This window comes from Mchenga conophoros, linkage group LG20 (genome assembly GCF_057382185.1).
Source record: "Mchenga conophoros isolate Kocher_MC1m ecotype Shallow Benthic linkage group LG20, M_conophoros_male_GT1.1, whole genome shotgun sequence".
Lineage (NCBI taxonomy): Eukaryota > Metazoa > Chordata > Actinopteri > Cichliformes > Cichlidae > Mchenga > Mchenga conophoros.
This window is the reverse complement of record NC_140545.1, coordinates 17,286,021-17,310,548: the sequence shown is the minus strand read 5'-3', so window position 1 is coordinate 17,310,548 and position 24,528 is coordinate 17,286,021. Positions and strand designations below refer to the sequence as shown.

The 24,528-nt window shown below is 40.1% G+C and overlaps 1 protein-coding gene and 1 long non-coding RNA gene across 5 annotated transcripts in view; one reads left to right on the top strand and one right to left on the bottom strand.

Moving 5' to 3' along the window:
* Positions 1-24,528, top strand: part of myt1b (myelin transcription factor 1b) — a 143,932-nt gene that overhangs the window by 8,007 nt on the left and 111,397 nt on the right. The gene's annotated exons all lie outside the window — the stretch shown is intronic.
* LOC146550594 (uncharacterized) lies at positions 19,380-20,345 on the bottom strand. The gene is made up of 3 exons (XR_014890262.1): positions 19,848-20,345; positions 19,629-19,773; positions 19,380-19,546 (listed from the first exon to the last, which is right to left on the bottom strand). It is a non-coding gene; the product is annotated as an uncharacterized LOC146550594 (long non-coding RNA).

Genomic DNA, 24,528 nt, shown 5'->3' with positions numbered 1-24,528 from the left:
CACACACACACACACACACACACACACACACACACACACACACACACACACACACACACACACTTCAAGTCCTAGTATTACAGAAAAACAACCATAGACACACTTATCAGACCATGCATGTTTATATAAATATAAGCACATACACCCATATTCCTCCCATGGCATGGCGACGTACACTATTACCTGCACACAAATAAAAAATACTCTCTTTTTTATCATCTCTCAGTCTCTGTCATCCTGGCCCACCCACACAAAAGCCACCCCACATGCATAACACTCACAGTTAGGTTCATTCTGCATAAATATAGAATGGAGACAGTGTGGCACAGTGACCTGCAGAGGAACCCGTGTATTTTGCCTGCAAGTTCCACAAGGGCCCTGTGCTTCCAGGCAAGCCATGCAGTATTCATGGCTCAGTCACGGGAATCCGCAGGGCAGGATGGTAGAAAATGCAGTGGAAGTATGGTGCTAGCAGCTCAGCAGGATAGTGAAAGTGTTACACAATATGCACTGTAGATCCTCAGTGTGCTTTTGTATTTGATGCCTGATCTGTGAAGTGGAACGCCTTCCTTTCAGATAGTCTAAATCAGGATTCAGATTTGCTCTTCTATTTGTCTTCATACATTTTGCACATGTGCGTGTGTGGGACTCTGTTTCATAAACATGTGGTCGTGTGTTCATGTTTCATGTGTTTGTATGTCTTTATGCTCCACCTCCTGCTTTGAGAAATAGGTCCTTTCTTTATTATCACCCCAAAGGCAGTCTGACAGTTTACTGTCTCTCTCACACACAGACACAGACACACACAGACACACACAGACACACACACACATGGTGGAGTTCCCTGTGACCCACATTCATTAGATTCAACCCTGTGGTGCCTCCAGGGATCTTAGGGGAGTTATGCCCCCTGCATTGAGGGTCTTGACTCTGAGATATGCAGCCCATGAACCCCACAGCATTCATCCTGTTTAGGGGGTACTGCACTTAGCAATGCTGGGAGGTCGCAATTGAGACGACGAGACCAGAGATAAAGACGTTTGGCTGACTGAATATTGCTGCACAAAGACCACAGTCATATGAATATAAACATCTAGTGCCTGTTTACTGGCAGAAAATAAAAATAAATGTCATCTGATTTTTCCACAGTTGAAATGCTTATGTCTGCTAGTCCTCTGATTCCACTGAATGTAATCCACCAGTAACCAGTAGAAATTACTATTTCCAGTATTTTCACTGTTCAGGAAAACATTAAAGGAGCACTTTGTGAAATTGACACTGAGAAGTAAATAAAACTGTCAACAGTAGGAGGCAGCATAGAGCTGGAAACTTATGGTTTAGATGTCAGTCTTTGTATACTCTCAACAGTTCTTACCGGAGGTCTTTGGCCCTTCACCCTCTTCAGAGAGCTGAGATACCACTGCTGTCTTATTGTCTGTATATGTTGCTTCAGGCTGCCTTTTATGATATTGCTTGGTTAGTTTGAGCAATATCTATTAGCAAGAAAGTTGGTAAAGCAAATCGGGCCAATTTCCTTCCGTCACTACCTAGTGGTCAGCGAGGGTAAAAACAGATTACAGTTTTTGCCCACTGCTTGAACACATTTTGCAAAACTCCGCTCTCTGTGCCAAAACTGTACACACAAGTACACATGACACAACACTGGGAAATATACCATTCACATCTGTGCCAAATTGAAACTCTACTCCCAAAACCTAAACTCTGCTGTCAAAACCTGACATTCCTTTGTCAAAATGTAACTCAAAATGACAAAATGACACATACTTGCATCATATGCAAACACTGACAGATCAGGGGGAACACACTAGTCTTCTTTATATAAAACACTGCAGTCCTTGATTTCCATTGTTTATTCAGAAGGCACATTTACAGGACACCCATTTTCAAACAACCAAAAACGCAAATAGACCTACTCAATATTGTACATTGCAGTACCATGAATTCAGATAAAGCAAAAAAAACAACAACAACACAATACAGTTTTTGCCCGTTGCCTGAACACATTTTGCAAAACTTTGCTCATTGTGCCAAAACCCTAAACACAAGTAAACATGACACAACACTGGGAAATATACCATTCACATCTGCACCAAATTGAAACTCTACTCTCAAAACCTAAACTCTGCTATCAAAACCTAACATTCCTTTGTCAAAATGTAACTCTGTTGACAAAATGACACATACTTGCATCATATGCAAACACTTACAGAGCAGGAGGAACACACTAGTCTACTTTATATAAAGCACTGCAGTCTTTGATTTCCATTGTTCATTCAGAAGGCATATTTTCAGGAGACACATTTGCAAACAACCAAAAAAGCAAATAGACCTACTCAATATTGTACATTGCAGTACCATGAATTCAGATAAAGCAAAAAAAACAAAAACAAAAAAAAAACACCATAATACAGTAATAGAAAAAACACTATACTGTAAACAAAAAATCATGACAATTGTGCATACGTGGGCTCATGGATCCCGCCGTCTGTTGGGGTCTGGCCACAGGACCTCATCAACATCGCAAGCAATGTCTTCTCCCGCTAGGCACTGGGGAAAATATCCTCTTCCATGTCAAAACCATCCATGGATTGCTGTCACCTGAATGTCGCCGCATTGCTCAGGTCGAATCCAGCTTCATCAATGAAAATGTATTCATGAGGCTGTGCAGCTCCATCCATGGCCAAGATTCTCTGAAAAAAAGGGGAACATATCACTGTACTACAGTGCTACACATACAGCACCCTCACCCCATCACACAGGTACCTGTGTAGCTCTCAGAATAGATCCATGTGGTACTGATATGGTACATATTCAGCTGCTACTGGACTTCACCAATACTCTATTGTAAATGTAAGGGACAGTTACACGTACCCGTACATATTCAGCTCGAAGTCCTTTGACCCTGTCACTGTTCCTCTCGAATGGGACTCTGTAGAGCTGCTTCATGGTGATGCTGTGTTTACCCAAGATGCGTCTGATGGTGGTGATGCTCACATGGTCTATGTTGCTGAACACTCGCCTGTCTGCAAGTATTTTCCGTCGTAGCTGGTGGAGACGGATGGCATTGTCTGCCCTCACTAGGTCCACAACAGCAAGTTCCTGCCGTTGTGTGAACAGGCGTTGGCGTCCTCCCCCAGAAGGTCTTCGAGTCATTCTAGAGAAATACAACCACATATTGTCATCGGTTTGCTTATTTTTCTTACAGTACTTCACTGTATATACTGTATCATCCACTGTACAACACTGTACTTCAATATAAGTAATCATGGTATGTTTCACAGAAACTACCACTTTGGCTGCAAAAGGAGCATTAGCACCCCGTACACTTGATATGGTAATGTGATATACTGTAGAACAGTGCTATAAAACCATCTGAGTAGAGCAGAAGGTATGGAGGTGAAGACATACCTGTTTTCTAGTCGGAATGTTCGTATTACAGATGCCACTGTGAAGCGGCTTAGATGTGGGTGGACTCTCTGCCCAGCTTCCCTCATAGTCAGGCCGTGGTTGATGACATGGTCCACCAAAGTTGCTCTTATATCATCAGAAATATGGGTCCGTGCATGGCCTCTTTGACCTCCTCCTCCTCTTCCTCTTGCTCTCCCTCCATCCATGCTTGCAAAGTTCTTGAAATGGCTAAACTGAGGGCTTTTTGTGGTTGGCTAATTGGTGTTCAGTTTTGCAAGTAAGTGCCTTCAGGTGTATATTTGAGTGGTTGCAATTACCCGATGTGTTTTGTATTTTGGATACATGTGTTTTCCAAATGGCACCCTGAAATTTAATTTTTGAACGAAGTGTCTTATGTATGAAATAGAGTGTACTATGCAGGACCATGTGTGTTGCATAAAGGAGTAAGTGTGTTGCATAATTGCAACCAGAGTGCAAAGCAGCACTTTTGTTTAAGGTATGGGTACATGTGTTTGAGGTATGGTAACAAAAGCTTCAAGTTGTGTTACTTTAGTCTAAGCATGAGTTTATAGTGTTCAAGCAACGAGCAAAAACTGTAACTGGTAAATTGCTTCCCTCGTCACTACAACAGGCACCCAACAGGGTGCAAGCCACCCTAGTACAAGCTGGAGGTCACAGTGTAAGTAAAAAGCAAAGAGGTGACCCAGGAATAAGTCCGACCTATGGTGAGAAATGTGAACCAAGCTCTTGCTGTGGTTGTACAGAGACTGAAACCCCTCGTTGCAATGGGTCAGTCACCTCATACTTTCAGAGCATCACCCACAGCAGTGGTTCCCAAACTTTTTTTGCTGGGCCCCCCTTTGGTTTACATGAAAAATGTTTGTCACGGTGTAATTATTTTACATGTAGTTGTTTTTTTCCTGTGTAATAATATTCAACATTGCTATCAATACATTTTTCAAAAAATGCCTCTCTGTGCAAAATGGGTTTAAAAACATAAACAACTGTGGGATACTGTTTGTCCTGATTTAGACAGAGGGAACAAACTGTGGCAGGATCAGCCTGATATTATTTGTATCCCACTGTAACATTACTGTATAAAGAGCAAACATCTCCAAAATGTCAGGAGTAGTTAGTCATTACAACAAGTGTTTGTGAACTAAAAATCAAGAATGTGGAATACTGTTTGTCCGTGATTTGAAGAGCACAACCCCTGCTCCCGACAAAGGGAAAACCAATTCTGCAGGGGAGACCTACCTTGGCACTTGTGCAGGTGAAGCCAAAGGGAAGATATGCTTCTCCATATTTTCTAGTCTTTGGCTTAAAATGAAGTTGGTTTGGAAACATATTCAGCCATGCCTCATCTCCTGCTTTGCGTTTGCCCCGTGCTAGCAATGTCCAAGCCTTGTTTGTTTTTTTTCCCTTTTCACACAGCCCCCCCGCAATGGCTCTGCGCCCCCCCTAGGGGGCGGGCCCCACACTTTGGGAAGGTCTGACCCACAGGATGCTCCAAGGGACATGGTTGAATGCCTTCTTCAAGGTAAACAACCACATGTAGACTGGTTGGGCACACTACAGTGCTCTCTCTCGCAACCTTGAGAGGATGGTGGTCCAGTGTTTCACGACCAGGATGGGAACAATATTGCTCCTCCTGAATTGGGAGGTCAACTAATGGATGGACTCTCCTCTGCAGCACCCTGGTGTAGATCTTCCTGGGGATGTTGAGAAGTGTGATCCCTCAGATATCGGAGCACACCCTCTGGTCCGACTTCTTGCAAAAGAGTGCTACCACTCCAGTGTGCCGATCCAGAGGTACTGTCCCCCACTTCCAGGACTTTTGAGTTTAGCTGTTTGCCTTAATTAATTTCTATTCATTGAGGACTATCTCACCATATATGTGTATATACAGTGGGGCAAAAAAGTATTTAGTCAGCCACCGATTGTGCAAGTTCCCCCACCTAAAATGATGACAGAGGTCAGTAATTTGCACCAGAGGTACACTTCAACTGTGAGAGACAGAATGTGAAAAAAAAATCCATGAATTCACATGGTAGGATTTGTAAAGAATTTATTCGTAAATCAGGGTGGAAAATAAGTATTTGGTCAATAACAAAAATACAACTCAATACTTTGTAACATAACCTTTGTTGGCAATAACAGAGGTCAAACGTTTACTATAGGTCTTTACCAGGTTTGCACACACAGTAGCTGGTATTTTGGCCCATTCCTCCATGCAGATCTTCTCGAGAGCAGTGATGCTTTGGGGCTGTCGCCGAGCAACACTGACTTTCAACTCCCGCCACAGATTTTCTATGGGGTTGAGGTCTGGAGACTGGCTAGGCCACTCCAGGACTTTCAAATGCTTCTTACGGAGCCACTCCTTTGTTGCCCGGGCGGTGTGTTTTGGATCATTGTCATGTTGGAAGACCCAGCCTCGTTTCATCTTCAAAGTTCTCACTGATGGAAGGAGGTTTTGGCTCAAAATCTCACGATACATGGCCCCATTCATTCTGTCCTTAACACGGATCAGTCGTCCTGTCCCCTTGGCAGAAAAACAGCCCCATAGCATGATGTTTCCACCCCCATGCTTCACAGTAGGTATGGTGTTCTTGGGATGCAACTCAGTATTCTTCTTCCTCCAAACACGACGAGTTGAGTTTATACCAAAAAGTTCTACTTTGGTTTCATCTGACCACATGACATTCTCCCAATCCTCTGCTGTATCATCCATGTGCTCTCTGGCAAACTTCAGACGGGCCTGGACATGCACTGGCTTCAGCAGCGGAACACGTCTGGCACTGCGGGATTTGGTTCCCTGCCGTTGTAGTGTGTTACTGATGGTGACCTTTGTTACTTTGGTCCCAGCTCTCTGCAGGTCATTCACCAAGTCCCCCCGTGTGGTTCTGGGATCTTTGCTCACCGTTCTCATGATCATTTTGACCCCACGGGATGAGATCTTGCGTGGAGCCCCAGATCGAGGGAGATTATCAGTGGTCTTGTATGTCTTCCATTTTCTGATGATTGCTCCCACAGTTGATTTTTTCACACCAAGCTGCTTGCCTATTGTAGATTCAATCTTCCCAGTCTGGTGCAGGTCTACAATACTTTTCCTGGTGTCCTTCGAAAGCTCTTTGGTCTTGGCCATGGCGGAGTTTGGAGTGTGACTGTTTGAGGCTGTGGACAGGTGTCTTTTATACAGATGATGAGTTCAAACAGGTGCCATTCATACAGGTAACGAGTGGGGGACAGAAAAGCTTCTTACAGAAGACGTTACAGGTCTGTGAGAGCCAGAGATTTTCCTTGTTTGAGGTGACCAAATACTTATTTTCCACCCTAATTTACAAATAAATTCTTTACAAATCCTACCATGTGAATTCATGGATTTTTTTTTCACATTCTGTCTCTCACAGTTGAAGTGTACCTCTGGTGCAAATTACTGACCTCTGTCATCATTTTAAGTGGGGGAACTTGCACAATCGGTGGCTGACTAAATACTTTTTTGCCCCACTGTATATATACACATATATATATACACATATGTGTGTGTGTGTGTGTGTGTGTCTGTAGAGAGCGAGAGCGAGAGAGAGATAAGCCTTGAGTTAAGTAGTTTATCTTTTCAAGATTGCTAAATAGGTTAGAGAGTGTGTCCCTACACACTCTCTAACCTATTTAGCAATGTGATTTCGTTAAAAACTTTAATAAAAATTAGTCTAACCTTTATGTTTTACAGTCCATGGCTTCTTAAGTTTATCTTGCCTTGAAATAAAAAGCACAAAACAAACCTATTTTCCTTACACGGCAACAATAAAGAGGCTGACTCCACTGAGGACCATAGCTTTTTAAGGCCCAGTCAGCGAAACACAAAAACCTTTTTCCATAAACAAATAACCAGCGCAGCATAATGAGAGTAATAACAACACATTTAAATACATTTTTACGATAAGGCATTCACAGTTGTCCTTTAAAGATGAGAGATAATGCCTTCTTTTTCATAGAAACATAGGGATGGATTTATGAAATGCTGTTTTCTTTTTTTCTGGGGAAAGTATTGTTTTGAAACTTTTCCAAAGTGAAAAGTGACTTGGGACAAAGTTTGTTTATTTCCTCATTATGGATGTGAAGCGTATCTCCCACTGGAGCACGCCGTTTTAACAGACGCTTTGTATGAGCTCAGGTGTCACACAAAGTTGTCTTGTTTTGCAACAGAGCACCACTTGTGACAAACTGCAAACTTTTCAACCAAGTTGGAGAATAGGCACTTTGATACTTGAAGCCTTAGTTTGGCGCTTTCCTTTCTCAGACCAGGTGGGCGCCATTGAGAGGGAAATGTCTTCTTGGAGGGTGTAAGTTTGGGGCTGTAACTCATGAACGGGACGGCTTTGAAAACACACAGGCTGCTGAGTGAGTGAGTTTTGTAGACACTGAGCTCCTTTGCGGTTGCGTTCTTCAGCCCTCATGAATAATTCGGCAGCGTCGCTTGTCACTGTCCTTGTTGTTGTTGTCGGCTGTGGTGTCACTCCTGTCTGAGAGAGACGGAGGAGACAGAGGACTCTTTACACTTCAGTCTCCTCTGCACTTCCTATTTCATTCACGAGGAGAGGAAGCGGCGGGGCTGTGTGCTGCGTCTTTGTACAAGTAAGAGAGAAGGGGAGACAGATAGAGAGAAATCATGTCTGCCTGTCTGGCATAATGGTCTGTTTGTGCTCCTGTTATAGTTTGAAGGAAGGAGGAGAAAAAGGCAAGGAAGCAGGAGAGTGAAGAGAAACTCTGCAAATGCTCGTTGTATTCGAGTTCTTTAAGAATAATCTGTAGATTGACCTTTTTTTGTGTGTAGATGAAAAGACGGATACAACTAACTTCCAAGAGAAAATGAAAATAGAGGAACTCACTGAGGACGAACATTTAAAACACTTAATCTGACACAGTGAATGACATTCTTTTAAATAAATTTTATTTCCCTGTCTGTTGCAAATGTGGTAACAAAATAGCGGACTAATGAAAGTACTACAACAGTCTCAAGACTAATAGTTTGTAGTCTTGAAACTTGATGCCTGTATTACAAAGCAAGATCAGCATATCCAGGATATATTTTCCAAACGCTGGCAGTTACTACAGGGTTTCCTAATCTAACCATGAGTGTAAGTAAGCCAAATGTTAAAGACATGTGAATGTAGCATGAGTGCTTTAACCACTCTCACTGTATCAGTGTAGTTTGTTTACAGCCAGGAAGAAAAGCTGCTCAAAGTTATCATACTTATCAGTGTTATTGCTTTAGCATTAAGACAAAGGAGGATCTGAATATAATTAAACTATGTTGTGTTTTATTAAATCAATGTGCTGCTCAGATGTTTTCTTCTGATACAGTTTCAGCTGTAACCCTGGTTCACTGGTCTGGGAGCAAGTCAAGAAAAAGCAAAACAAAACGAAATTTAAAAAAGCAAATAGGTTTACTTGTAATAGACATTTAAGTGTAATTAGTGCTCTGCTTTGAGAGTAAATTGCCATATTATAGTTTGTAATAACAAAAACCTACTTTTTCCTTATTCACATAGGGATGCCACAGCTGTTAGCTGCACATGTTTGATTTTGCTTATTTCTTTTCTCCACATACTCTACCTGATGCAATCACCATTGATTTGTGGCTCCTTACAATAACTGTACCAAGGACCCTTTGCTTATTGCACAAATATAATAAAACCACTGCACTAAAGAGCCACTATGGTAAATATATACCTTAGGGAGGTAGGTTATGTAACTAAATAGAAAAATTCAAATATAATAATATAAAAAGAAAAAGAAAAAAATAGTTGCAAGACAAGAAAACTGTGAATGTAGAAGTAATGTGTTGATTGTTTGTTGTTTTGGATCAATTTATTTCTGATAATCAGTATGCTAAGTCAGGTTTACCATCGCTGACCTCCAGTATTTGATAAATATATGTTTTTGAATTCTCAGGGAGAATTGTTCCATCTGATATGTCTCCTGTACTTTCTTGACCCAGTTGTTATATGTTGGTGAGGGGTTAGGTTTGAACCACTTAAGTGTTATACAGCTGATTGCTGCAGTTAGCAGGATGTCTTGAAGATATTGTTTAGCTGTTCCATCAGTGCCCTCTGGTATTAAACCCCAAAGCACCACATTCAGGTCCTCTATGAAATTTTGGTGGAATACATCTTTGGGTGTCTTCAAGATTGCCTCCCAAAATATTGTTAGTTTAGGACATGACCATAATATGCTAGTATTGTCATTCATGTGTGGCCCATGTTGTCTCCAACACTCACTTAATTGTGTTGCACTAATTTTTTTTCACTATTACCAGTCTAAAAATAAAAACTAGAAAATACTAATTCTCTTTCATCTGAATTCCCTCCATGTATTGGAGGTGTTTAGCAGGGGTACTCTCGTACATCTTTCTTTCCACCTAATCTAAGCGCAGTTTGTCCTCCCATTTTTGTTTTTCATCTGAAATGCATTGTTCCAGTCCATACTCCAAATTATATGATGAGGTGACCTATAACTTCTATAATTTATATAATTTTATTAAAGGTTTCCCATTTGCTGTGGGTGCCAAACCTTTCTTCATTCTTTATGTTTGATTAAGAAAGTCCTCAGTTGAAGATTCTTGAAGGAGTGTGTGTTTGGAGTGTGAATTGCTCAGTTAGTCAAATGACATAAGACTGCCATTATTATGAGCTAGTCCATGTTTTGACCCTAAAATCCTTTTGAGAGAGTAATATTGGTAATACGATATCCAATGTTTTTTCAGTTCTATTCTAATTCTTGGTTGTTTCCTGTGCCACGTGAATTTTGAAAACAGTTCATCAAATTTATTAAGTGTTGATTAAAAATATAAATGGGTAACAGAGAAGTTTAGGCAGCACACTCATTATGTGAATGTGTGTGAATGTTAGAATAACCACAGAAAAAGTGCTTGAAGAGAAGTACCTATATGTCACTGTCATTGTCTCTAATGACTTGTTCTAATAGTTCTGTATAGATATTGAGGCTTAGTGAGCGGCTTTGTCTGCACCCAGGTTCTTGGGTAAATTGTTCTGATGGAAATCCTTGCAGATTACAATAGAGTTTGTAAACTGGTATACCAGATTGCCATTACACTTCTCTCTGGTAGTTTTTTGGGGTGGCTTTTCAGCTTAATAATACATGAGAGTTCCTGTGAAAAGCTATCAAACACTAGTTTTATGTGCATAGTTTAAACTGCATGTCAGTCAGTTGTCCAATTACTTTTGAGCCTTAGATTGTAGGGGACCGTGTATAAAAATGGCCTAAACAGTTAATGCAATACTTTTGTTAAACCCTTTGACTTAAAGTTGAAAGTCTGCACTGCAGTCACATAGAAATTGTGTCGTTGTTCAAATATTGGACCAAAATGTGTTTATCAAAAATGACAGGTTCTGATGAGCGATGATCTACATAGAAACAAAAACATAGTTAATGTATCCGGAGCAATTTTGGAAATACACTTCAAAATAGAAATTTGTGTCCACTGGAGTTTTCCATCACTGTCAGTATACAGAAACTAGAAAGGTTAACTTTAGTGCCAAGTATATTAAGGGAAGGACGCCATAGCTTTACACACAGTTCCACAGCACACACCTTTAACTGCTGCTTCTAGTCTTTGAGAGTGTACTTTCATGAGGCCCAGATTGGACTGTTAAAGGAGAAATTGATACCTGCGTGTGACTCATTCAGGATTTTCACAAATGTAGTTTTCTGCCTTCCTACTTTCACTGGCTTACCTAAAAGATAGAGATGGAGAATATATTAGTTCCACTTCAGGTTAACATTTTCTGTTTATCTATCATTTAAAAGCATTACAGAGCTATTTAATAAAGATGTTATGGCAATAATAGTAGTTACTATAGTCACCACTACTTATTACTACTTTTAATGTATTTTTCTATAAAAACCAGCTATTTATTAAGAAAGTTTGTGTCATTTACTCATCCACAGAGGTGGGAATTAAAGAAATACAAATACTTGTGTAAATGTGTGTAATAATTAGAACACCAGTCATAAAAAGAAGAAAATACAAATATTTTAGAAATATGTCAATAACTATTATTATTTATGAGGAAAATAACACACTGAATTTACATTTTTATGCTCAGACGTCAGCTGGCACACTGGATTTCTGTAAGAAGTCAGAAAATAAGCATAAGATTCAACCATTAAAACGAATCTTTCTGTTCAGGAACACAAGTTAATAACTGTAATTTGGCATCTTAATCAAAAAATAATGTGTGTTACTATTTTTTCAGCTTTTTTGTAAAACAGTAATCTAATTGCTTGATAAAGTGAAGTAGGGTAAGAGATCTCCAAAGGCTACACATCATGCCACGATCTGAAGAAACGCAACAGCTGAGAACAATGTCAGTGACATCTATCAGTCTGGAAAGGGTTACGAAGCCTTTCTAAAGCTTTGGGACTCCAATGAACCACGGTGAGAGGCATTATCCACAAATGGAGAAAACGTTGAACAGGGTTAATTGTGACAAATCTGAAAAAAGGAAAAAAGAAATCATTTATAAATATATCCTGTATATTGAATAAAACAGACTATATATTTAAATGATATAAGCTATATTATCTACTAATGTTTATCATATATTAATAAAATCTCTACCACTTACTAATAAAGCTAGTGTCATTTAATAACTCAATAAACTTAATGTTTACTGAATGATGTAATTTCTTAAGTTATGTGAGTTTCACAGTTGGCATTCTGACTTTAGCAGCTGTCCCATCATACTTTTCTGAGGAGGAGGTCTATTTCCAACCTCTGAGTTGAATTGAATGCATCATAATTATCCCTGGGGTCTATATAAATTGAGCATGCCCGTGTTCCGGTCCCCTTTGCACAAAGCCTCTCTTTTTTAAATAAAGAGAGACCTGATGTGAAAATAAATATAATAAATTATACAGGCATGTTAGGCCCAGCAGGTCTTTTGTAGAATTTTGAAAAACCTCTGTGAGGAGTAGTCTGAAAAGCTTTATCAGTTTTTAAAAATCTAAAGTTTTGAAAATTTTAAAAAAATAATTGATCAAAATATAATCGGCTTTAAAATAAAAATATTTATCACAGTAAAATGTGAAAAAATGCAGGTATTTAGAAACTTTCCAACAGCCGTTATATGTAAGCAGATGCTCACACATATTATAAATACACCCCTAAAATAAAATAAACACAGGACACGACAGACTGGATTAGAGGTAAGAGAGGTTGATGTAAGGTGCGTGTGCGTGTTCGTATACATGCAGGATTGACATGGTGGTGGGGTGTTTCTTTGGGTGGGGTGGCTCTATTTGCATGTAAATAGCAAAAACGCACCAGTCCTCTACTGCACGGATGACAAAGACCATTTTGGGATTGGCTGAGCTTGTTTGTTATCCATCAGCAGAAGTAGAAAGGAAGAGTAGACAGTGGTTTACATGGTCAACAGAAACCACACAAGGGAGGAGGTGCAGGAGTGTGTCCACAAATATATGCTCTGTTTTGAACAACACAGATCAAGGAGAGAGGATGGGAGGGATCACACCATCACCTCCACACCCTCTGACTGGACAACCTCTCTCTAACCTCCTCTGTCCCTCTCTCTCAGTCACCATGTCATTCAAATTTTATTCCTTTCCTTCGTCTTTTGCCCTCAGTGACTTCCTCTGTTATCACTCACTCACTCCTCTGCATCCACTTCCCATTTGCCACTTCCCTCGCCCGCCCACTCAACCTCTTCCCAACATCTCCGTCAGTATCCTCCCCCATCTGTAGGCATACTTTGCTTACACCCTATTTCCCATAACTCTGTTCTACACCACCACCCCTCCCCCACCAACCCACCCTCTCTGTCTCTTCTTCGATTTCCCCAGTGGACCCTTACAGTAAACTGCCAGCATAATTTAAATGCTGCACCTTCCTTTTCGGATGGACGTTCCTGACGGGCAGAGGGAAAGGAGAATAAAAAGGGGCAAAGGAAGGGAAGCAATGAATCCCATTATCACATATATTGAAAAGGCTTAGAGCACAGGCATTGTATATATAAATAGAGCCCTCGGCAAGTATAATAAACCAGCTTAGATCATGTTGTCAAATCTAGGAAATCCTTTTTGGTTGTAAAAAGTTAGTATTCATTCTTTTGCATGGGGCTTTCTTTAGTTTACATCTTGGTCTGTACAAGATGTGTTGACTTAAATTTATCCACTTTGATGTGTGTGTTTGCATCTGTATGCATCAAGGCTTAAGGCCGTTATCTGTCGTCACATACTTGACTGTGATCATAAAGATATACTGTGCAATCATGCATGTTATCATGGAGGTAGTGTATGCCTAAAATAATTAATCTTTTGTGATACACAGTAGGATTCCCTGACAAATGTCATTTACAGTGCTGTGAAGAAGTATTTCCCCCTTCCTGATTTCTTATTTTTTGTATATTTGTTACACTTACAATTTTAATCTTTAATCTCAGTTTTTTGGCCTTTGTATAAAAGCCTTTGTGCTGTTTTTGGTCAGTGCTGATTTTCACCTTGGCTCTCCCCCCAAGTCTCTTTCCCATTGTTAAATCATAAATGAGTTTTCTCCAATTGTGTATAATAGCCCCCGCTGTGATTTGCCTTAGAAATGACTTTGCAACATTTTCCAGATTAATAGAAGTTGATAACTTTGTTTGTCATCTGTTTTTGAGAGTCTTTAGATGGCAAAATGTATTTCCTTTTGAGATCTCTTATTGCTTGCAGTTAAGCACGGAAAAAAATCTTTTGTTCTCCTGCCGCCTGTATCACCTCTCAGCTAGCTAGCTAGCTGGCTAACTGTCTGTCAAGCACTTTTGGACCAAAAAAACCCCAAAGAAAAAGTCAGGTAGGTGGCAATTGCTTTTTTTAACAGGACTGTATGTATTTCCCTGTCTTTTATGTATTGTGATTGGTGCTTTCACCAGAGGAGGAGCCAGACATTTGAAACACCCGGGGCTTAGCCCTAAAGGGTAGTATGCATGTGGGATTTTTTTTTTTTTTTTTTGAGGGGGGGGGGGGGTGTAGAAATGACTGAAAGATTAATAGGCTCTGTTTTGAGTTTTGTTCAAAAAAGAATGACTTCATATAGGGAAATATATATATCACACATGCAGGACACCTTAAACTAGTTTTTTAATTGAGCAGCAAGACAGAACGAAGTCGGGGCTGTATCAAGACACAGGGACTAAACCCCAATTCAACCAGACCCAGAACTGATCCAGAATTAAAACAGGACTACAACAGTTCAAAAGCAGGATTACTGAGGACTTAACCAAGACATAACCACAATCAGAACTAGATGATAGTAGCACTAAAAATCATCATAGACCTGCACTACACTTATTTATTTAATTCTACCAAAGTACAATATTTAGATTGAGAAAAGTTTATATAATTATTTAGCCTTGTTGTGCAAACAAGCCTGCAGAACTTAATAAATATAGAATTTGAAAAATAGCAAACCTAAAAAGAAACACTAGGTACGAGATACATGAGTACCTATGATACGGTGATACTTTTAGTAAGCAACCATTTGACTAACATGTGTGTCTCACCTGCTCTTGTTCATCTCTGTTCTGTCCTCATTCTCCATCTCAATCTCTGCTCCTCTCTCTCCCTCTTTGTGATGACAATCATCAAATATACAGTTGAAACCAGATATTTACAAACTCTTCAGATCAAAACACAAACACTTTTTTAATTGTAACATCAAATCAGACTAAATGTTTATTTTTTTAGATTGATAAATATAAAAACATATTTGTTAACTTTAAGAGTAAAGAGAGAAACTGTCTGTGTTTTTTAATTGCAAATGGCACCAAATTGTATTCAAACTGAGCCACACTTATGGAGCTCCACGATTCTTTTCCTGGTGTTTTGGTTGACATCTCTTGATTTTCCCATGTCAAAGAAACAGGCTCTGTGTTTTGCCTTATATGCATCCACAGCTGTGCCACCAATTTACTCACATGGACTCTACTAACCTATCAGAAGCTTCTTCAGCTCAGAATGGAATCGTCTGGAGTTTTCTTATTAATTAACAATAAACTTAGTGTACATGTACTCCTAAATTTAATGAAAGTGATAAAAAATAGACAGATCTCTCTCTCTTTATTCTGACATTTAACTAATTCAAAATATATTTCAATATTTATCTAAAACAAAAGTTTACTCTAAATTGATGTTGTACAGTAAAAATGTTTTATGTTTTCTCCCTAAAGTGTAAATATCTGGTTACAAATGTGAATATCCTGCTGTGTACTGAAATCCCTCTTGTTTTGCATAGAAATATACTGAACAACATACAAAGCATAATATATAAAATAACATTTACCTGAGTTTTTTCTTTGAAAGAACCCTCTAATGTCCATTCTTATATTTCAGTACATAACTGAAACCGAATTAGTCGGGGAGGGTAAGAACTGAAAATATGAAATAAACACACGTAAGCTAAGACTCTCTAAAAAATAGCATTTGTTCGGCTTTTCATTTCGCCATTTGTTGATTCACTTGAAGAGCAAGTAAAATAATATTGGTCAAGTGATCAGTTTCATATCAATCTTTCGTGATGCACCGTCATATTTACATTATTTGTACGGTAGGAATGATTTGCTTTGGTACCTGCTCAAACTTAAGCTCTCCTTAGTATGGCTGGCTCCGTCTGTTCAACAGCGCACTCACGGGCAGCAGCTCCCCCCGCCCCCTCGCTCAGTCGCTTAGTGCCTGAGCTTGGATCATACCAATATCAGGGGGGGATTCACGCACAGTCGTAAATTCCCACAGTGTGCACTATGTGCTTCGAATATTGTGTGTACTTTTTGTTTTATACAGTTGTCAGCCAGGCATCTAACTATGAAAAAATTACACTCCAAAATACCCCGGGCCACCCCCACGCTCCGCCCCTGGCTTTCACTTGCTGTTCACATTTTAAACTCACATGGTCTTAAAATGAAAGAATTCCAAAGGCCTTTTTTTTTTTTTTTTTTTTTTTTTTTTTTTTTTTTTAGCAATAAATGCAATAAATGCTTTTATTGTCATCATAGCTTAGTCATGTTCCTTCTAAAAAAACAAATTGATGCATATAATACTTGGTTAGGGACTTTAGCTTATAAGAAGAAAGCGTCTAGAGTCTTGGACCCAAGAGCACCTTGAACAAGAACAATTCAAATTCTACTTTCCACTGATGGATGACAGACAAGGTCTGTCAATCCTTACTTAAATGTTTTTTTCAAGTTAATTTAAGGGTTAAGCATTCACTTAGTGTTGAATACATAATAAACTGCCTTCACTGTGTTGCCCGTTGTATTGCTGTGTACACCAAATATCACTGAATGTGAATGTGGATGATCACTTTAGTGTAGAGATGTTCAGTTTACTGACTAGAATTAGTGGAGGAGAAGGATAGCAGACAGTGTTGGCTCAGCCACGCCCCAACTGTAGATAGTATCCATATGGATGAGTGCTAAAAAAAAGAAAATGGAGCCACTGTATAGGTGTTCTGTAGGGAAAACCATCCATGTAGAACAAAACATTTTTTGTTCCAGACTGCATACGTGCTAGTTGTGTAAGATTATATTTTAATATGGCACTCTATGGGCCACTTTTCAAGCCAGGCTCAAGTGACCATTAGAGAAACTGCAGCACTGTACTAAGCTTCTAACCTGAATGGCAGTGTCTTCACTAACTGCTATATGTGTGAACTAATTTGTGTGCTTGCTTACAATAAAACAACAGAATGGGGAAAAAATGAATGAGAAAAACAATTTGTAGGTTACACCTCAAATATGAGCACAAATAAATCTCTGTGCATAAGTATGAGTGACAGTTATCACTTTGTTTAAAAACTCGAGTGGCAACATAAGATCATATTTCTTTTCCAGGCCCTAAAGACATGATTAGTGGGACTGTGTGTGTATCAGAGAGTCGGTGACCCCTCTCCCATTATTGATCTGAATTCCCTTTCTTTCCTCTCTGCATCTGTTTCTCTTTGCGTCTGTTTCCTCTTTGACACTAACACTGCCCGTCAATAACACACATCCAGCAAATGAAGAAGACTTTGCCTTTCTTTTGTTTTCTCTCTCTAGCCCTCTCTCTCTCACGCGCACTCTGTGAAGTGCATTAACCACTGTTGCATCAGTCTTTTGTTGTTTTGATCATTTCACTCTAGGTTTTTCCCATTCTGTTATCACTGCATTTTATTAGTTCAGGATCATTCATTTTCTTCTCAAAATGTGTTTTTCTCCCTTAAGGACTAATTAGCCTTGCTGCAACTGCAGGGCCAAACAGGCGTAGCCAGGGTTTACTCATTATTTATGCCACTAAGTTTTCCTGCAAAACAATGTTTCTGGCTTGCTGTATCTTTTTGCCAAAGGAGATGATTTATCAGTTGGACTGCAGTTTTAAACAAGCAAACTGTTGTTCTGTGCGTAGCCAGGTGTAAACACAATCAACAACAAGTTGAACCTGCAGGGAAAAAAAGATCTGCCCGGGCACTTTCAAGGCTGTCTAGACTTAGCAGACTTATTGAAAGGTTAGTGACTTGTGGACATATATTTTGATATAATCACAGACTGACTTTACTAACAAATACATCTGACTAGGTTCTCTGTGTCTTTAGGCTGAGAATATGAAAGGGACAATTCAAGGACTTTTAAAATCAGAACGGCACAGGGGGACCAGTGGGAACTTTGTCAAAAATAAAACAATTTTGTGGGTTGACTGGCCGTGTTTTCTTGATCCCGAGTCTTGGTTGAAAAACAGTTCTAAAATGAAAGTTGGGCAGACATTCCAGACACAGCCTAAGTCTCTGTTGGATGTTCCTCTAGAGCTTTGCCTCAATGTATTTTGGGGGGATTTTTTAGCGAGAGGTGTTTGTTTCCTTTAATTCTTTTATTGATTGAAACAAAATGAAAAAAAAAAAACTTTAATGATGGAGAGAAAAGAAAGTTACCCCAGTGAGAGAGACTCAAACTGTTGACCTCTTGCACCATGACACATAAATTCAAACAAGACATAATTTATGCATATAAACTAGTGCTGTCAGCGTTAATCTCGTCAAAATGACGTTAACGACATAACCGCATTAACGTGGCAAATCTCCATTAGCAAGTTAGTACAGATCGCCCCGTGCGTGGGGCTGCACGGCGTCAATGTGTTAGCACGGTTAGCTCGTTAACGCGTTAGCGCCGTCCAGCCCCACGCACGGGGTGATCTACGCTAACAAGTATTTATTTGTTTTATTTTTTTGAGAATAACATGAAAACTGTTTCTTAATTTACAAGTCAATCTAACTGAACCACAATTGCACGTGGAAGAAGCTTTTTGCCATCATATCAAAGATAGTTTTTCTATTTCAACAGTCTTTGAAAGTAGAAACTATGCTTTCATGACACCAGGTAAAAAGTAACAATGTAAATGCAGAGTGTTTAAAAAAAAAAAGTGGTGAGACTAACAATACAAACCCCTGTGTTGTATTGATTTATTCAGGAAAGTGTTTAGTAAAGACTTAGAGTCATTTTACCATAGATTTCTAACTTGGGACTTTTTCTGAAACCAAAAGAGTCTCCCTCTGCTGGCCATTAGAAGAATGTAGGTTTAAGGCCCTGCATGTGTTTTCATACTGTCCATGCAAACATGATCTAATTTTATTAAAGCTGTGATTGTAGTATATTTACTTGCTGAGGAAGTACAGAAGATAATTAGAATTAATTAGTAGTCTTGCTTATGTCCTCATGTTGGCTATTTGATTACCATTTGCTCTCTTAGCCTTTATTTTGCTTTTCTGTCATTATTTAAGGAATTAATGGACAAACTAGTAGCAGATTTTATATGTCTGGTTTGTTTGAACAGTAATGTACAGTGCATTCCTAAGTGTTTGGGATTTGCTGTCCAAAAGGATGATGATAAGACTGGTGACTGTCATGCGCCGTGGTGCGCGGGCACGAAAGGATCCAGGCGCAGACTCCGAGCTAACAAAAAGACACTTTATTAAAACAACGAAAGGCGACCCGGGGAAAGTAGAGAGCAAAACAGAAACTAAAAATCCGGGGAAACAATGACACGAGGAAGCCGGGATCGGGACGGCGGGGGGCTGCAATAGAAAGGGGAGATGATTACTAGGGAGCCAGGAAGCGGGGAGAACATATCAGGACTGAGTTAGAGTAGGGGCTTACGATAGAACGGAACCGTGGGAGCTCGGGAGGGAAGTGTGGCAGTCCGTGGGGGCAGGAAGTCCGTGGAATGGCGAGTGGGCCAGGTGAGCACCGCGAGATCCAGTTGAGCCGGAGGACAGGCAGGTAGCAGACGCCGAGTAGAAACCTGGACAGAAATAGGCAGGTTAAACAAAGTTCCAAGCAGAAGAGAATGCACACTTTTCGTGGAAGTCTGGTTACCACTGTGGGGATGACTACGGACTGGCGTGGAGCATCCGTCAGTGCCGGATTAAGTGGATCTCCGTGTAATCACCGGGATGGAGAGCAGGTGTGCTGGTGATGGCCCAGCCCGGGGGTGTGGCTACCCGAGCATCACGCATTCCACAGACACAGGACCACGGACCATGACAGTGACAGTGAACCAAAACAGCAAAGCTGGGCAAGAAACTCTTAAAAACCAGGATGCTAAAAAGCTTTTTTCCACTGCAAGTGATGGTGTTCACAGTATCCATAAAAATGTGACTTAGTGCAGCTTTAATAAGGTAAACTAGATTACACACTGGCAAGATTGATTCCCTGTCTTTTAACTTAAAAGTGGCATACGAAATCTATATTTCATATTCATATTTATCCCATTACATTAGATCATATATGAACTCGTAATAAACTCAAATAAAAAAGTATGTCAATTTAAAATCCCTTCTAATGGCATCATCTCTTGGACATATTGGTCTGACAGCAGGGTTAACTCACTTCTCTTCATGTGGTATGAGTAAGCCAAAGTTCCTGCAAGTATGTGTAAGTATGTGTGTGTGTATTTAACGTCACCACACAGTGTTACATGGAAGCTTCAGTTGCCCCAAGAAGCCATATGGTCCAGTCCTAATCTGAGCCTCATCCTGCTGACAACACAGAGATTGACTTCTGTAATTAGATCTGATCTTAGGCTCCTGGTCACATTGAGTGGGAACAAATAGGGACAGAGGGGGATTTTAAGCACAGCAAAATCCAGGGTGTATAAGAATACATTTACAATTTACCCTGTGTAATTATAAGTGAAATTTGAAGATGTTGCCAAATTAGCTAGTTCTTTGTTTCAGCAGCATCTTTAAAGGCTTCACTTTAAGGGGGATATTGATGGATGAGACCCTTTGTTGAACCTCAAGAGCTCTCACTCTGATCTAATATTCTAATGCCTAACTGCTCTGCAGCAGTAAACCTTCCCTCTCACATGTCATGACCGCAGAGTGATCTTTCCCTTCCCTCCAGCCATCTTTTCATTTTATCTCCACCTTGATTGTTCCTCCATCTTTACAACCTCTGCAGTGAATAGACTGGGTTATAGCTGGACTCTGGGGGAACCTTTTCTTTCTCTGTCTTCCTCTCCAACTATCTTACAGTGCAACTCTGCTGCCACTCTCTTTGTCACTCTACATCTTCCTCCCGCCTCTCTGTTCTTTACTCCCCCCCTCCCCCCCTGCATTTCCTCCAGAAGGAAAATGCCATTCTAATTACTCTAACCCCATTGTTGTAAAAACTTAGCTGTTGCCTCTCTGAGGGAGGTCTGCTGTCCCTAGATCGAGTGGCTTTCAGGGCCCTTAATGGGTTTTACCTCTGTGTGTGTCACTGCCACAGATTGATCAGATAGCATGTGTGTGTGCACACACACTGGCTGTCTACTTGGGGCAGGCATTCAGGGAAAAGGGACATTGGAGGGGTGAAACTGAAAGGTGGTGGGGTAAAGGCAAGGATGTCTTATCTCCCTTGCCTGCCTGTTTCACTGTCCCCCAGGGGTGGGTGAGGATGGTGATGGTGACGCTTGATCTGTGTGTGTCTGTTTGGGGGTATGATATGTTGCTGTTCATGTCAAAAGTCACGTCACCCCGGGGCCTTCCTTCCAGCAGTTGCCTGCATCCTTCTGGAAGTTTTGCGTGTGCAGTGGTGCGTGAGTATGTGTATTGTTTGGAGCTAACTATCGGTTTCTCCCTGTGTCCCCCCCCCCCCCCCCCACCCCCAAAAAGAAGAAAAAAAAAAAACCACGTGCCCACACACAAAAACCCAGCAGAACAACAACAACAACAAAAAAAACCCTTCTCATTTTTCAGGGTTAGTCCAAACAAGAGCAGACCCACAGAGAGCTGTGGGCTTTGCCACTCTTCTTTATTGTGTTTTAGTGCTGTGTGAGCGTCCCTCTCTGAATCTCTGGGGTTTTGTCCAGAAAGACATCACTGATTCTCTAATACAATCAGCAGAACCACAGCTGCACCACCATGATGGCTAATTGCATCATGGAGTCAGTGATAAAGTCTGGAGTGGCCTGCTGTTCCTTTCTGGGAAGATGAGACACTTTTTGTGGCCTTTGAAATTTTTTTTAATCTTAAAGTTTGGCCGGAAAGCCATTAATGGGTTTACAGTCAGTATAGGCCTGAGTCAGTTTTAAAGTGAAAAGTGTACTGTATCTTTGGAGTGTAGATTGTAATCAGGGTCTATGATCTATGACAAGGCTGATGTTAAAATTTAGATTAGTTTAAGGCAGCATCTTTGGTTGGAAATTGCTGTTAGATAACTGTGTTGCAGTAACAGTTTGCATAATATTCCTTCTGAGCATTTTTCTGCTTTTTATTTATTCTATTCTATTGGGGTTTAGTCCAGTTTGCAGTGCCCAAAACTACTGTTGTTGGAATGGTCACTTTGAGGCTGGTTCAGAACATATAACAATATAAAAGACAGATGCAACCTGTGGGTCTGAAAAGCCCATAGGATGCCTTAAACATGCCTTCAGACAAAAGATTTCCAATTCTAGAAGTCTAGAAGGGAAGACAACCCTTGGCCCTGAACTCTGTAAACACTTTACATACATGCTGAGGGGCTCAGTCACTCATTTTGGGTCATATCATGTTGCAAATCTTGCCAATGAGGATTATCCAGCATATAATCATTATGATGATCATGATAAGTCATCAGCCAATTAGCGTACAGTTCCAAATTTAGAACCCCTTGCTTTTCACATCCAGCTTCAAAAAGCCAAGATGGCAATGACAGAGCTGCTCATCTCAAGGGTTTTTCTTCAGTTTTTGTGACTCAAATTAAACTGAAATTGTTTTAAACCTATCGCTAATGAGCAGGTTTCTGTGTCTCTGGCTCATCAAGCCCGATATCTTAGTAATCCACCCTGTTGACGGTCTTCTCTGGCTCCAAGAAATCGACGTGGCAGGGCCAATTTGTGTGTGTGTGTATCTGTGGTGTCCCCCCCATAATCCATCGTCAACTGTTATCCGATATGATCCATTGGCCAGGATGCAGATATATGTTGCTAATGATCTTTCATTTAGGCCGCATGATTACTTCTTTAATTGCATAGTCTGAATATACAAAACTGTATATTGCTTTAAAGGAGAAAATAAATCCATTAAAGTATGTGAAAACGTAATCGGAATAATAGAATAGTAATGTAACAGTAGTTGTGATGAGGAGAAGATAGGGCTTGTGCCTGTGGTTGGAGACCTTGATATTCCATACCTGATCTTATTTTCCTTCAAGCTACTGGAGGCTAACGGGCAGGATGAAATCAGGAGATGTATTGATTTGGTCACCAGGGACAGGATCTGGTCTCTGTCTAATCATGGAGAAATGAGAAGCTCTTTGGGCTATTGTATTTCTACCAATCGAAGGGGGCACTGCCTCATTTGAAATTTGGCTTTAATCTTTATGAATTATGAATTGAAATTCTGTGCTTGAGAAGAAAAACTGCATTTACATAACCCCCTGACCAGTGCTTCATGTTTTATGTGTGCTCTGTTTCTTCACCACAATTTACAATAGAAATCATTCATTTATATTTTCCTGCTTGTCCACATTAAATCAATATGAAGTGTGGAATTTAGGTTTTATTTATGCTTTCTACTGCATTCATATATACAGTAGAGTATAGCTTGTGTGCACAGTGAATGAAATATTTGCCGTATAATTTATGTTTGATATACACATGTGAGTTCCATTATAATTGCTCATCCCTGTTGAACCATGCAAGTCAGCAGGGGGGAACTGAAGTCTTCTCCCTTTGGGCAGTATTTATGGAAGTGTGTGTAAAGGTATTTTCAGACACAAAAAGAGGAGCTTTAAATTTCAAATGGGATTCTGGAGGTTAGTTGAAAAGGAGAAGAAGAAAATCTATGGAGGGCTTTACACACTCCATCCCTCCTCTTCCTCCTGCTCCTCCTCCTTTCCTCTCTTCTTCATCTCTTCTCTCCCCTCTCTCACTTACTCTCTCTCTTGTCAACCTTTTCAAAAAGCATCTATATTCTCACACCAGGCTGTAGGGGCATGTTGTCATGTTGCTATGCTACCTGAATGTCAAGCAGAATGTCAGAGTGATGGCAGAGCATGGATGCACAATAAAGATGAAGCTTCTTCTGACTGGAGAAGGCAAAAAGTATAGTAACATTCAAAATAAACAAAAGTATCTGTATAGCTGTTTGTGAAATGTAATTATCTCAAACATCAAAAATAAAACACAGAATTTAAAGATACATATATTATACAAATACATTCCAAAAGTTCCCAAAATCTGTGGTGTCTGAGAAGAACCATTCACCCAGCTGACCTCTTGAACTCATTCACACTTATTCACTACAATCATTTTAGCCAGAACACTTCAGTTGTGAATGGAATCAGCACGGCGTGACCACAGGTCACCAATATTTGCCTCTTCCAGCTAACTTCAGCGAGCCATGTAAAAAGTAGCAGCAACTATGTTTGCTTATCATTGGAAAAAAAATATTAGGCCCCAGTCAACAAAAGCATGTCTTCTCGGCACCTGGAATATGGAAGTTATTAAGCTAAATATTGAGGTTACTGTCATCAAGTCAGATTGTGGCCATGAGGAATCATTTTAATATCAGATGTAAGTGATAAAATTATT